This window comes from Tachypleus tridentatus, unplaced genomic scaffold (assembly GCF_004210375.1).
Source record: "Tachypleus tridentatus isolate NWPU-2018 unplaced genomic scaffold, ASM421037v1 Hic_cluster_2, whole genome shotgun sequence".
NCBI lineage: Eukaryota > Metazoa > Arthropoda > Merostomata > Xiphosura > Limulidae > Tachypleus > Tachypleus tridentatus.
The window spans coordinates 67,292,211-67,308,864 of NW_027467782.1; the positions used below are offsets into that span (position 1 = coordinate 67,292,211).

The window sequence follows — 16,654 nt, forward strand, 5'->3', positions numbered from 1 at the left end:
TCATTATACGATTTGGTTTTATAACTGAATAGTCCTAGTTAGACCGATATATTATCTATATTTAGAGATAGTGGGTTACATTTTAGTTCTGATCTATGCAGGTAGATTTTTCTAAACAGTTCTTACTTTATCATGTTTTATAGCGCTTTTCATGATCGGGTTATATAGAATAATTTGAACTTTTGTAGTAAGTGTAACTCTAAAGCATAAAACAAAACGCTCTGGTTTGCACTGTATAGAAATGACAAAAAGAACAAACAACTAAACTGAATTTGCGTTATAAAATTATATATGTATTATCAGAAGACGTATAATTATGTAAACACTAAACTTACATATGTATTATCAGAAGACTATAATTATGTAAACACTAAACTTACCTTAGTCTCATTGTCGTTTTCTCTATAGTAAGAATCTCCTACGTTTCCTTAACATTAATAATATCCGATCTTGTACAAATAACATTTATATAAAAGCTGATACTTTAACCGTTAGAAGAAATTAAACCATTTCGTCATGACCGAAACCATTTGTCTCAGAACGACTCGAGCATCTAGAGTTCAACACAGTCCAAATCGTTTTGAGTTACAAGAAGGACTTGCTGAAAAAACAACAAAAAACTTGAACTGGTCATTAAAGAATGTATATATCTGTTTGTGTGTTCCACTTGATCACCATGGAAATCGTTTCTGACAAAAGTTGTGGCGTTACAATCACAATGGCTCAACTAAGCCTTTGGCTGTTATTATACAGCTAAATAATAGGGTTGAATAAACGCTATGAAGAACCCCCTTTATCGTTGGAATACGTGAACGAGAGCAGAAGAATCACAAAACTATCCTACCACCAGGGGGTGCTTCGCATTGATGAGTTAAAAATAACAAATAAAAAAAATTATTTAGTATTTCATAGTGTCTCACAAAACATGCAATACAATATGTGGTGTTTAATCTTTTAAAAATTACAGTTAGCTATCCAGACTGATTTAATTAGAAACAAAACAAAAACTTCTATATGTTTGAAGATAGTTGATAGAGTCCAACCTATTGGTGATATAACTGTTAAGGTAAGTAGCCTATAAGGCCACGTGTCTCTAATTATTTGCTGATTAATTTTCTTAAGTCTGTGACCTGATGACCCTGCTATTTCGAGTCTTATGCTTCTTAAGACCAGAAATTTTCGCAATAAAATTATGGAGTTACAATGCTAAAAATCCGAGATTCGATTTCTCACGATAAACAAAGTGCAAATATCCCATCGCTCTGAAAAAAACAAACAATAACGAACTTTCAGCTAAACAGTTCAATCTAAGGTAATTTGCTGATTGAATATGGACAACTCAAAAATCTTTGTTATTTGTCTAACCCTTATTTTTGTAACATTAAAGAAAAATGATCAAATCCTGGCGGTAAATGGATTTATCTTTCGCCCAACTAGACTTACTTAAAAGAGTTTCTGAGCAGTGATTAGGAACAAACGAATTGGCGAACTAGGTGAAGTAAAATCAAGAGACATGTTACACTAGGTATGTTTCTGTACTAAAGATAAACACTTAACAACTGAAATTGTGTGTAATTGGTTCCTTGTAGCATCAACAGCTGAGAAATAAAAATAAAATCTTAATGGGAGTTTCTCCCTAAGTGGCACATTATGCAATACATAGGCTAAACAGCCAGGTCATAGACCCGATAGATTCAGGCGTGGCGATCTATCCCTAACTTATGGCAATCAATTAAGGGGAGGGCAACCATCCAGTATCATCTACAGCCTACAGTGAATAAAAAAATTGTCTGTCACAATTATAACGCACCCACAGCTATTAATGCGGAAAGTGTTCAGGAAAATATTGCGGCTCAAACCTTGGACTTTCCGATCCGTACCTATTCTTAAGAGTATATAGGTCACAATTCGTAATAAATTGTAACGACGTAGGTACTTATTGATAAATAATGAACTATATTTTCATTAATTGTTTATACAATTTACATGAGTTTGTATAAAAGCAAACATTTGTGGGTACTCAGATTCTTCCTTAGTAGGTTGAAGGGGAATATTTATAATCGTCTTCATTTCCATATCATCTGTACTGATGGTTAAATATATCCGCCTCTCGAGTAATGATTTACTACAATTCAGTTACAAGGCACCATACGTTATACGGTGTTTTACTATACGTTATACGGTGTTTTACTATACATTATACGGTGTTTTTACTATACATTATACGGTGTTTTTATTCGTAGCCTCAAGGCTATTGACTATCTAAAAACAAAACTCCATGGAGATCATTTCAGTTTTACATTTGGCTAACTCGTTTACTTATGAACGTAAAGTATAGAGAACAGCTAGATTTAAGAAATATTACTTTATTATATATTAGTGTCGATTTATTGTTTCACTTTTTGAGATAACAAATAGGAACCAGATATGGATATGTCACACTGTATAGGGTAAAGATATTTAAATGAAAAAGAACCTAACCGTGATCCCGATAGATGCTCCAGAGAGAAGAGAGTGAGAGAGTTAGTTGCAAAACAGCTCACAATACCGTTCGCTCACCTACTTATATAGCGCCATATTTGAATAAGAATGGAAAATAAACTGCATTTAGAATTGATATATTCCCTCATTGGCTTGTTTTGAAGAAGCTAACAATGATTGGTTGTAGGTTCTTCTTGTCATATTCCTTGATGTAAATCTAAAAATATTTGTTCAGAGTCCATTTATTTGTTTTGAAGCGTATAGCATGTCACAATGTGTAAAATAAAACAATGTGAGATTGAGTCCATATGTCATTAATAACAATTTAAACGGACAAACATATAAACATCATGTGAAAAGTTGCGAATAAGTAATCCCTCTACAATATACTGAATGTGGTTAAGTAATCACTCTACAATATACTGAATGTGGTTAAGTAATCACACTACAATATACTGAATGTGGTTAAGTAATCACTCTACAATATACTGAATGTGGTTAAGTAATCACTCTACAATATACTGAATGTGGTTAAGTAATCACTCTACAATATACTGAATATGGTTAAGTAATCACTCTGCAATATACTGAATGTGGTTAAGTAATCACTCTACACTATACTAAATGTGGTTAAGTAATCACTCTACAATATACTGAATGTGGTTAAGTAATCACTCTACAATATGCTGAATGTGGTTAAGTAATCACTCTACAATATACTGAATGTGGTAAAGTAATCACTCTGCAATATACTGAATGTGGTTAAGTAATCACTCCACACTATACTGAATGTGGTTAAGTAATCACTCTACAATATACTGAATATGGTTAAGTAATCACTCTGCAATATACTGAATGTGGTTACGTAATCACTCTACACTATACTAAATGTGGTTAAGTAATCACTCTACAATATACTGAATGTGGTTAAGTAATCACTCTACAATATACTGAATGTGGTTAAGTAATCACTCTACAATATACTGAATGTGGTAAAGTAATCACTCTGCAATATACTGAATGTGGTTAAGTAATCACTCCACACTATACTGAATGTGGTTAAGTAATTACTCTGCAATATACTGAATGTGGTTAAGTAATCACTCTACAATATACTGAATATGGTTAAGTAATCACTCTGCAATATACTGAATGTGGTTAAGTAATCACTCTACACTATACTAAATGTGGTTAAGTAATCACTCTACAATATACTGAATGTGGTTAAGTAATCACTCTACAATATACTGAATGTGGTAAAGTAATCACTCTACACTATACTGAATGTGGTTAGATAATCACTCTATAATATACTGAATGTGGTAAAGTAATCACTCTACAATATACTGAATGTGGTTAAGTAATCACTCTATAATATACTGAATGTGGTTAAGTAATCACTCTACAATATACTGAATGTGGTTAAGTAATCACTTTACAATATACTGAATGTGGTTAAGTAATCACTTTACAATATACTGAATGTGGTTAAGTAATCACTCTGCAATATACTGAATGTGGTTAAGTAATCACTCTACAATATACTGAATGTGGTTAAGTAATCACTCTACAATATACTGAATGTGGTTAAGTAATCACTTTACAATATACTGAATGTGGTTAAGTAATCACTCTACAATATACTGAATGGGGTTAAGTAATCACTCTACAATATACTGAATGTGGTTAAGTAATCAGTCTACACTATACTGAATGTGGTTAAGTAATCACTCTACACTATACTGAATGTGGTTAAATAATCACTCTACAATATACTGAATGTGGTTAAGTAATCACTCTACAATATACTGAATGTGGTTAAGTAATCACTCTGCAATATACTGAATGTGGTTAAGTAATCACTCTGCAATATACTGAATGTGGTTAAGTAATCACTTTACAATATACAGAATGTGGTTAAGTAATCAGTCTACACTATACTGAATGTGGTTAAGTAATCACTCTATAATATACTGAATGTGGTTAAGTAATCACTCTACAATATACTGAATGTGGTTAAGTAATCAGTCTACACTATACTGAATGTGGTTAAGTAATCACTCTATAATATACTGAATGTGGTTAAGTAATCACTCTACACTATACTGAATGTGGTTAAATAATCACTCTACAATATACTGAATGGGGTTAAGTAATCACTCTACACTCTACTGAATGTGGTTAAGTAATCACTCTACACTATACTGAATGTGGTTAAGTAATCACTCTACAATATACTGAATGTGGTTAAGTAATCACTTTACAATATACTGAATGTGGTTAAGTAATCACCCTGCAATATACTGAATGTGGTTAAGTAATCACTCTACAATATACTGAATGTGGTTAAGTAATCACTCTACAATATACTGAATGTGGTTAAGTAATCACTCTACAATATACTGAATGTGGTTAAGTAATCACTCTACAATATACTGAATGTGGTTAAGTAATCATTCTACACTATACTGAATGTGGTTAAGTAATCATTCTACACTATACTGAATGTGGTTAAGTAATCACTCTGCAATATACTGAATGTGGTTAAGTAATCACTCTGCAATATACTGAATGTGGTTAAGTAATCACTCTACAATATACTGAATGTGGTTAAGTAATCAGTCTACACTATACTGAATGCGGTTAAGTAATCACTCTATAATATACTGAATGTGGTTAAGTAATCACTCTACACTATACTGAATGTGGTTAAATAATCACTCTACAATATACTGAATGTGGTTAAGTAATCACTCTACAATATACTGAATGTGGTTAAGTAATCACTCTGCAATATACTGAATGTGGTTAAGTAATCACTCTGCAATATACTGAATGTGGTTAAGTAATCACTCCACACTATACTGAATGTGGTTAAGTAATTACTCTGCAATATACTGAATGTGGTTAAGTAATCACTCTACAATATACTGAATATGGTTAAGTAATCACTCTGCAATATACTGAATGTGGTTAAGTAATCACTCTACACTATACTAAATGTGGTTAAGTAATCACTCTACAATATACTGAATGTGGTTAAGTAATCACTCTACAATATACTGAATGTGGTAAAGTAATCACTCTACACTATACTGAATGTGGTTAGATAATCACTCTATAATATACTGAATGTGGTAAAGTAATCACTCTACAATATACTGAATGTGGTTAAGTAATCACTCTATAATATACTGAATGTGGTTAAGTAATCACTCTACAATATACTGAATGTGGTTAAGTAATCACTTTACAATATACTGAATGTGGTTAAGTAATCACTTTACAATATACTGAATGTGGTTAAGTAATCACTCTGCAATATACTGAATGTGGTTAAGTAATCACTCTATAATATACTGAATGTGGTTAAGTAATCACTCTACAATATACTGAATGTGGTTAAGTAATCACTTTACAATATACTGAATGTGGTTAAGTAATCACTCTGCAATATACTGAATGGGGTTAAGTAATCACTCTACAATATACTGAATGTGGTTAAGTAATCAGTCTACACTATACTGAATGTGGTTAAGTAATCACTCTACACTATACTGAATGTGGTTAAATAATCACTCTACAATATACTGAATGTGGTTAAGTAATCACTCTACAATATACTGAATGTGGTTAAGTAATCACTCTGCAATATACTGAATGTGGTTAAGTAATCACTCTGCAATATACTGAATGTGGTTAAGTAATCACTTTACAATATACAGAATGTGGTTAAGTAATCAGTCTACACTATACTGAATGTGGTTAAGTAATCACTCTATAATATACTGAATGTGGTTAAGTAATCACTCTACAATATACTGAATGTGGTTAAGTAATCAGTCTACACTATACTGAATGTGGTTAAGTAATCACTCTATAATATACTGAATGTGGTTAAGTAATCACTCTACACTATACTAAATGTGGTTAAGTAATCACTCTACAATATACTGAATGTGGTTAAGTAATCACTCTACAATATACTGAATGTGGTAAAGTAATCACTCTACACTATACTGAATGTGGTTAGATAATCACTCTATAATATACTGAATGTGGTAAAGTAATCACTCTACAATATACTGAATGTGGTTAAGTAATCACTCTATAATATACTGAATGTGGTTAAGTAATCACTCTACAATATACTGAATGTGGTTAAGTAATCACTTTACAATATACTGAATGTGGTTAAGTAATCACTTTACAATATACTGAATGTGGTTAAGTAATCACTCTGCAATATACTGAATGTGGTTAAGTAATCACTCTATAATATACTGAATGTGGTTAAGTAATCACTCTACAATATACTGAATGTGGTTAAGTAATCACTTTACAATATACTGAATGTGGTTAAGTAATCACTCTGCAATATACTGAATGGGGTTAAGTAATCACTCTACAATATACTGAATGTGGTTAAGTAATCAGTCTACACTATACTGAATGTGGTTAAGTAATCACTCTACACTATACTGAATGTGGTTAAATAATCACTCTACAATATACTGAATGTGGTTAAGTAATCACTCTACAATATACTGAATGTGGTTAAGTAATCACTCTGCAATATACTGAATGTGGTTAAGTAATCACTCTGCAATATACTGAATGTGGTTAAGTAATCACTTTACAATATACAGAATGTGGTTAAGTAATCAGTCTACACTATACTGAATGTGGTTAAGTAATCACTCTATAATATACTGAATGTGGTTAAGTAATCACTCTACAATATACTGAATGTGGTTAAGTAATCAGTCTACACTATACTGAATGTGGTTAAGTAATCACTCTATAATATACTGAATGTGGTTAAGTAATCACTCTACACTATACTGAATGTGGTTAAATAATCACTCTACAATATACTGAATGGGGTTAAGTAATCACTCTACACTCTACTGAATGTGGTTAAGTAATCACTCTACACTATACTGAATGTGGTTAAGTAATCACTCTACAATATACTGAATGTGGTTAAGTAATCACTTTACAATATACTGAATGTGGTTAAGTAATCACCCTGCAATATACTGAATGTGGTTAAGTAATCACTCTACAATATACTGAATGTGGTTAGTAATCACTCTACAATATACTGAATGTGGTTAAGTAATCACTCTGCAATATACTGAATGTGGTTAAGTAATCACTCTACAATATACTGAATGTGGTTAAGTAATCATTCTACACTATACTGAATGTGGTTAAGTAATCATTCTACACTATACTGAATGTGGTTAAGTAATCACTCTGCAATATACTGAATGTGGTTAAGTAATCACTCTGCAATATACTGAATGTGGTTAAGTAATCACTCTACAATATACTGAATGTGGTTAAGTAATCAGTCTACACTATACTGAATGCGGTTAAGTAATCACTCTATAATATACTGAATGTGGTTAAGTAATCACTCTACACTATACTGAATGTGGTTAAATAATCACTCTACAATATACTGAATGTGGTTAAGTAATCACTCTACAATATACTGAATGTGGTTAAGTAATCACTCTGCAATATACTGAATGTGGTTAAGTAATCACTCTGCAATATACTGAATGTGGTTAAGTAATCACTTTACAATATACTGAATGTGGTTAAGTAATCACCCTGCAATATACTGAATGTGGTTAAGTAATCACTCTACAATATACTGAATGTGGTTAAGTAATCACTCTACAATATACTGAATGTGGTTAAGTAATCACTCTACAATATACTGAATGTGGTTAAGTAATCACTCTACACTATACTGAATGTGGTTAGATAATCACTCTATAATATACTGAATGTGGTAAAGTAATCACTCTACAATATACTGAATGTGGTTAAGTAATCACTCTATAATATACTGAATGTGGTTAAGTAATCACTCTACAATATACTGAATGTGGTTAAGTAATCACTTTACAATATACTGAATGTGGTTAAGTAATCACTTTACAATATACTGAATGTGGTTAAGTAATCACTCTGCAATATACTGAATGTGGTTAAGTAATCACTCTATAATATACTGAATGTGGTTAAGTAATCACTCTACAATATACTGAATGTGGTTAAGTAATCACTCTACAATATACTGAATGTGGTTAAGTAATCACTCTGCAATATACTGAATGTGGTTAAGTAATCACTCTGCAATATACTGAATGTGGTTAAGTAATCACTTTACAATATACTGAATGTGGTTAAGTAATCACCCTGCAATATACTGAATGTGGTTAAGTAATCACTCTACAATATACTGAATGTGGTTAAGTAATCACTCTACAATATACTGAATGTGGTTAAGTAATCACTCTACAATATACTGAATGTGGTTAAGTAATCACTCTGCAATATACTGAATGTGGTTAAGTAATCACTCTACAATATACTGAATGTGGTTAAGTAATCATTCTACACTATACTGAATGTGGTTAAGTAATCACTCTGCAATATACCGAATGTGGTTAAGTAATCACTCTGCAATATACTGAATGTGGTTAAGTAATCACTCTGCAATATACTGAATGTGGTTAAGTAATCACTTTACAATATACAGAATGTGGTTAAGTAATCAGTCTACACTATACTGAATGTGGTTAAGTAATCACTCTATAATATACTGAATGTGGTTAAGTAATCACTCTACAATATACTGAATGTGGTTAAGTAATCAGTCTACACTATACTGAATGTGGTTAAGTAATCACTCTATAATATACTGAATGTGGTTAAGTAATTACTCTACACTATACTGAATGTGGTTAAGTAATCACTCTACAATATACTGAATGTGGTTAAGTAATCACTTTACAATATACTGAATGTGGTTAAGTAATCACTCTGCAATATACTGAATGTGGTTAAGTAATCACTCTACAATATACTGAATGTAGTTAAGTAATCACTCTAGAATATGCTGAATATGGCTTTGCTTAACCACTTTTTTGTTTTTGCTTTGCGTGAGTTCAGTAACAACAACTCTGCCCTTAACCTCCTTATTTCGATTTACAATAGCATTATCTGTATTGGTTTGTTTTAAATTTCGCTCAAGACTATCCGAGAGCTATCTGCGCTAGCCGTCCCTAATTTAGTTGTATGAGACTTTTGGGAAAGCTTCTCTTTTACCAACGAATAGTAGGATTGATCGTAACTTTATAACGCCCCACGGCTAAGAGGGCAATCAGATTAAGAGTCGAGTGCCTTACCCATGCCGGATAATTATCAGTATATTTAACCTTGTAGATGGATCATTGGTGAAAGTGATAGTGCTTAAATTCTCAGTTCGATCTTTACGGTGCATAATTATGCTTAGGAATAACAAAATTGTAACTACATATAAGAACAGTTAACTGTCCAGGAAGGTGGGATAGAAACGTGTAAGACGATAGAAGAATATATAATCGAGAAAATCATGTATTGAATACTCATTGAAAATAAGTCGACTCAAAATATTCGTCTGTTAAATTATGCAGTCTAGTTAGAACAAAATATTAAAGTTTATTTCTCTTAAAAAGAAATAAATAAAGTTAATATTATTATTACTGGAACATTATTATAAATATTTTCACAAGAATAAAATACATTCACACGCCGAAAAACAACAGTTATTTGATCTTAAAGACATATTAAAATATTTATTTTTAACTTTCTTTAGATTATTCACATCTTGAGAATTTCCTTGATCTTTGAACGTCTTATTACTAATTCGACATCACTCCTACATCCGCAATGGAAAGAATATATATATTTTTTTAAATATATACATAACGCTGACAGTAAACAATTACAGATAAGAAAAGACACTTGGCGAAAATAAACTCCAATAACCTACTTCGGGTTTTTTGGACGATGGCTGATGGACTCTTCTGTTGGATGGGTTTCTTTCTTCGAACATACTTGTAAGTCGTTTAGGCTTTTTTCGCCCTTCTCCATGATAGAAACAACGTTACAACTTTGATGTGTAATTTCAGCCATTTTTGATTTAGTTATAGAAAACTTAGTTAATTTTTTGTCCTTTGTCAGAAGATACACTGTTAGAAAATTCACCGTTAGAGGGAGACGATGAATTATCATCCTCTTTTTCTTTATAAATAAGAGATTTTTGGCCACTGTTTGTAGAAGACATCCGAACTGCTTTGTTGTTATCGTAGATAGAAACAATATCATTCGTTGCAGGTGTCACTGGTATTTTTACGTCATACGTTTTTCTTATTCAACGTACGGGAGAGGATATTTCGAAGCAATCAAACCAAACTTTTAAATCTTCTTTAGAAGTTACTAAGATATCTTTGTCCTCATTTTCCGCACACTGAAGATTAGAGGTTGTCTATAAGTTCGGCATAGCTTCAGAAACAGTGGTGTTGTTAGTTTGGTTAACAGGGTCACACAACCTTTTAGGCCTGCCTTTGTTAATCACTGACGTGTCTCTGACATCGTGACTACAACAACCTAGGCCTAAAAGAGGCGATATTCTGGTTTTGGTCATTCGTAGTGTTGTCTGTTGTTACTAAACATGATGTCCGGGATCTGTACAAGAAAATTAACATTATGTAAAAAACAAAAAGTATTTTCTTTATTGCCGCCTACAGACTGGTGAAAAGTTCTTTATTTATAAGAGATCACAATGGACAGCGTAATCATCGAGTGAAGTGATATGGAACGTCGCGAAGTAAGAAGCTACAATAACCATTTGTTATTTATGTAAGTACATTTTTTTTCATTCTAACTCAGACAGTGGAAACTGTTTATCTACAACAACTCGTGCATAAAGCATGAAACTCGTGCCAACTAACGTCAGACACATCTGTATTTAGAGCAGTTTTCTAGTATAACTGAACATTTCTGATAATGACCGTTTAACATCTTTGAGTAGGCTAAATTTTCTAATTTTTAAAATAACATACATCTAAAAAATGCATAATGTACCGGTTAAGTAAAAGAACGAACCGTGTAAAATATATTTCAATCAACACTTTAAAAACCTTTTCCCGTCAGTTTTCAATAAATAAAAATACATACGATCGTTAACCATTTCTAACCAGTTGTTTTCAAAATGTCAATTGATTTGAAACCCTACCAAATTTTTACGTAATTAAATTACCATTAAAATACATGGTTATCAACCCACAAAAATTTTATTAGGTCATAATTAATATTAAATAACCTACGTGAAAAAAACCACATAGCGAAAACTGACTATGGAACCAGGATATGAACCCGGGTCTCACGTTCCAGGTAAGGTTGTTAATAGCTATATTTATTTATAACCAAATAATACTTTTATAAACTATTGTTAAGATCAGTGAAAATTTTCAGTTCGGATAGCGTTTTTACCTGGATAACAGAATTGTTAAGAATCCAGATAACGTTTTTAGTGGTTATTTACCACTTGATCCCTGCATAAAACATCAACACGTGATTTCTTTCTGTTTTTGTCATATTGGTAGTGACAGACTATAAATACTGAAAGATTGAAATCACAGGTTCTGTGGTGGCGTACAGGGGATTCCTGTTGTATTAGACAGACAGACAAAAGGTAACCTTCATAAATAATTATGAATTCAAACATGCAAGGTACACTTGTTTTCTTACACAAATAAAATATCTCGGTTATTTATCTCCATGTGAGGTGAAGAAACTATGATAATCTACCTCAATTCAGTTCAATAAACCTCAGCCGAAATTTTCGCTTTCATAATCTACCTAAAGTATCGAAAATCCAAAGACGATTTTTTGTTTTGGTAATCTACCTTAATTAGGGATTAAACTTCAAACAAAATTCTAACATTTCTAAACCAATCAGTGCTAACTTGTATAACACAAAACAAATCTCAACTAGACTTCTCAGTGTAGTGATATATCAAAAGTACGGAACAAGTTTCTGACGAATTGTTTACATTGATGACCTATCTACACTAGAGAACAGTACAGGTTCTGATATCATAATTTACCTAAACTACAGAACAAACCTCAGCTGCATTTCTTAATGTGATACTCAGCTCAATTAATGAACAATTTTAACCAGAATTCCTTATATTGATAATATACATCAATTAATGAACAAATATCTTATTTTATTATCTAACTAAAGACAAAACTGAATTTCCTAATATGATCGTATACCTAATTTACAGAAAAAAACCCAGCTGCATCTCCAATATAGTATCTACCTAAACTACATAACAAACCCCAGGTGTGTTTCTTAATGTGATACCAACCAAACTACAGAACAAACCACAGTTGTATTTCTTAATGTTGTATCTATCTAAATTACAGAACAACTCTTAGCAGTATTTCCTAATGTGATATCTACCAAACCACAGAACATACCTTAGTTCCAGGTTGTTATGTGATATCTACCAAACCACAGAACATACCTCAGTTCCAGGTTGTTATGTGATATCTACCAAACCACAGAACATACCTCAGTTCCAGGTTGTTATGTGATATCTACCAAACCACAGAACATACCTCAGTTCCAGGTTGTTATGTGATATCTACCAAACCACAGAACATACCTCAGTTCCAGGTTGTTATGTGATATCTACCAAACCACAGAACATACCTCAGTTCCAGGTTGTTATGTGATATCTATCAAACCACAGAACATACCTCAGTTCCAGGTTGTTATGTGATATCTACCAAACCACAGAACATACCTCAGTTCCAGGTTGTTATGTGATATCTACCAAACCACAGAACATACCTCAGTTCCAGGTTGTTATGTGATATCTACCAAACCACAGAACATACCTCAGTTCCAGGTTGTTATGTGATATCTACCAAACCACAGATCATACCTCAGTTCCAGGTTGTTATGTGATATCTACCAAACCACAGAACATACCTCAGTTCCAGGTTGTTATGTGATATCTACCAAACCACAGAACATACCTCAGTTCCAGGTTGCTTATGTGATATCTACCAAACCACAGAACATACCTCAGTTCCAGGTTGCTATGTGATATCTACCAAACCACAGAACATACCTCAGTTCCAGGTTGCTATGTGATATCTACCAAACCACAGAACATACCTCAGTTCCAGGTTGTTATGTGATATCTACCAAACCACAGAACATACCTCAGTTCCAGGTTGTTATGTGATATCTACCAAACCACAGAACATACCTCAGTTCCAGGTTGTTATGTGATATCTACCAAACCACAGAACATACCTCAGTTCCAGGTTGTTGTGATATCTACCAAACCACAGAACATACCTCAGTTCCAGGTTGTTATGTGATATCTACCAAACCACAGAACATACCTCAGTTCCAGGTTGTTATGTGATATCTACCAAACCACAGAACATACCTCAGTTCCAGGTTGTTATGTGATATCTACCAAACCACAGAACATACCACAGTTCCAGGTTGTTATGTGATATCTACCAAACCACAGAACATACCTCAGTTCCAGGTTGTTATGTGATATCTACCAAAACACAGATCATACCTCAGTTCCAGGTTGTTATGTGATATCTACCAAACCACAGAACATACACCTCAGTTCCAGGTTGTTATGTGATATCTACCAAACCACAGAACATGCCTCAGTTCCAGGTTGTTATGTGATATCTACCAAACCACAGAACATACCTCAGTTCCAGGTTGTTATCATGATATCTACCAAACCACAGAACATACCCCAGTTCCAGGTTGTTATGTGATATCTACCAAACCACAGAACATACCTCAGTTCCAGGTTGTTATGTGATATCTACCAAACCACAGAACATACCTCAGTTCCAGGTTGTTATGTGATATCTACCAAACCACAGAACATACCTGAGTTCCAGGTTGTTATGTGATATCTACCAAACCACAGATCATACCTCAGTTCCAGGTTGTTATGTGATATCTACCAAACCACAGAATATACCTCAGTTCCAGGTTGTTATGTGATATCTACCAAACCACAGAACATACCTCATTTCCAGGTTGTTATGTGATATCTACCAAACCACAAAACATACCTCAGTTCCAGGTTGTTATGTGATATCTACCAAACCACAGATCATACCTCAGTTCCAGGTTGTTATGTGATATCTACCAAACCACAGAACATACCTCAGTTCCAGGTTGTTATGTGATATCTACCAAACCACAGAACATATTCCTCAGTTCCAGGTTGTTATGTGATATCTACCAAACCACAGAACATATCTGAGTTCCAGGTTGTAATGTGATATCTACCAAACCACAGAACATACCTGAGTTCCAGGTTGTTATGTGATATCTACCAAACCACAGATCGTACCTCAGTTCCAGGTTGTTATGTGATATCTACCAAACCACAGAACATACCTCAGTTCCAGGTTGTTATGTGATATCTACCAAACCACAGAACATACCTCAGTTCCAGGTTGTTATGTGATATCTACCAAACCACAGAACATACCTCCAGTTCCAGGTTGTTATGTGATATCTACCAAACCACAGAACATACCACAGTTCCAGGTTGTTATGTGATATCTACCAAACCACAGAACATACCACAGTTCCAGGTTGTTATGTGATATCTACCAAATCACAGAACATACCACAGTTCCAGGTTGTTATGTGATATCTATCAAAGCAAAAACCAAATACTCATATTATATTTCTAGGCTTAATTAAAATGTATAAAATTAAAACTATACAGTCGTACCTCCGGAAGTTTCGGTGACTCAATTCTCAGCGAGCACGTTCCAGTTCAGATCCAGTTTGTGTAGTCTTGTCCCTCGTGCAAGTTGTAGAGCACGTGCAGGTGATGATGTGATTACGTGTTTACATAAAGTGTTGATTCCTGTTCCTGCTGAGCATTCTGGGCAAAAAAATACCTGTTTTGTGAATATGATGTGTTTTATCGAGCATGCGTAAAGAGATGCTTCATGTTATTCGGCACGATATGTTAATGACAGCGGGTATTGACAGGTCAATTGTACTGCGTTATTAAATAACATACAAATATAGACTGATCGTGGAATAGACTTGTAAGGTAAGCTCTTTACCTTGAAATGGTTAATTAGGTCATCATTACGCGAGGGCGATAACATAAACATGAATAAGGAAATTTTCCGAGGAATTAGAAAGTCTATGACATCGAGTCGATCATTTGCCTTGTCACAATAGCTAGAAAAACGACCACTGAAACAACAAGGTTACGTTATACTTACGGTGCGATAAGGAATATTTCATAGTTTACGCGATTACGCAATCTTCAACTATCACTACAAGGAAAACATAAATATTTCGTGGAACATAAACTACGTGAAACAGCTGAACTAAGGTTATTATTTGTTTGCTATCAAAACTCTGTAACAATTTAGTTCCAGTGTCGAAATGTTAAATATTAGTGTTTATTTATTGTATTTTGTGAATTTTAGCTCCATTAGATGGCAGCACACTCTGGAAAGTTAAATATGTTTCATTATGGCGTACTCTTGATTCTTTAGCTAAGACATTAAACTATATATGACATTTATATACAAAGAAAAAAGAAGAAATGAAACTCGTACTTGTGCCTCAAGTTAGTTACTACGTACCGGAAGGTCAGGTCTCCGATACAAATGAACTTGAATTAAAGATAACTTTTAACAATAAAAAGGTTTGAGAATTTTTTACATCTCTACGTTTATTCGTACGTACTTTGGAAGCTCAAAGTGAATCTCTACTCGCATTTTATTAAAGATAGTATATATTCTCATTTACAAAGATTACGTCAAGTGTTCCCATGCTTTTAAACAGGTTTTAGGTTAAAATAGGCCCCTTCAAGCACATACACACGGGAGGAAATAAATGTCCGTACCTTTCAATGTCTTCAATATCCATGTCTGATACCGTGACAGTCTTTAACTATTCTCTTCTACTTTGCTCTATATTGCACACTGCAGATCTGTTGTTTGAGAAGAAGGAGTGGATGGGGTTTTTTGGACTCGAGTAGAACAAAGAACTCGCCACCCACAAATCCTTCGCACAGCTATGCCATGTTTCGTAAAAGTTTAGTTTAAGCGTATCAACGAGATCTCTGTTTACGACGCGTTTCACGAGCACAACCCGCCTGAAACGAGTTCAGGAATACTTACACAACAACCTTATGAACTGAATCAGAGAGAACCTTAATAACTGACTAACAGCTTCATTAACTGAACCGGAGAGAACCTTAGTAGCTCACTAACAGTTTCA

General features: G+C 33.4%; 1 pseudogene across 1 annotated transcript in view; it reads right to left on the reverse strand.

Moving 5' to 3' along the window:
* Positions 1 to 16,374, reverse strand: part of LOC143242471 (proton channel OtopLc-like) — a 32,053-nt pseudogene extending 15,679 nt beyond the window's left edge. Inside the window, exons 1-3 of the transcript XR_013022799.1 lie at positions 16,278 to 16,374; positions 15,138 to 15,293; positions 10,319 to 11,013 (exon numbers count right to left, since the gene is read on the reverse strand). The product of XR_013022799.1 is annotated as a proton channel OtopLc-like (transcript). The remainder of the gene's footprint in view (positions 1 to 10,318; positions 11,014 to 15,137; positions 15,294 to 16,277) is intronic.
* Positions 16,375 to 16,654: the final 280 nt, after the last annotated feature.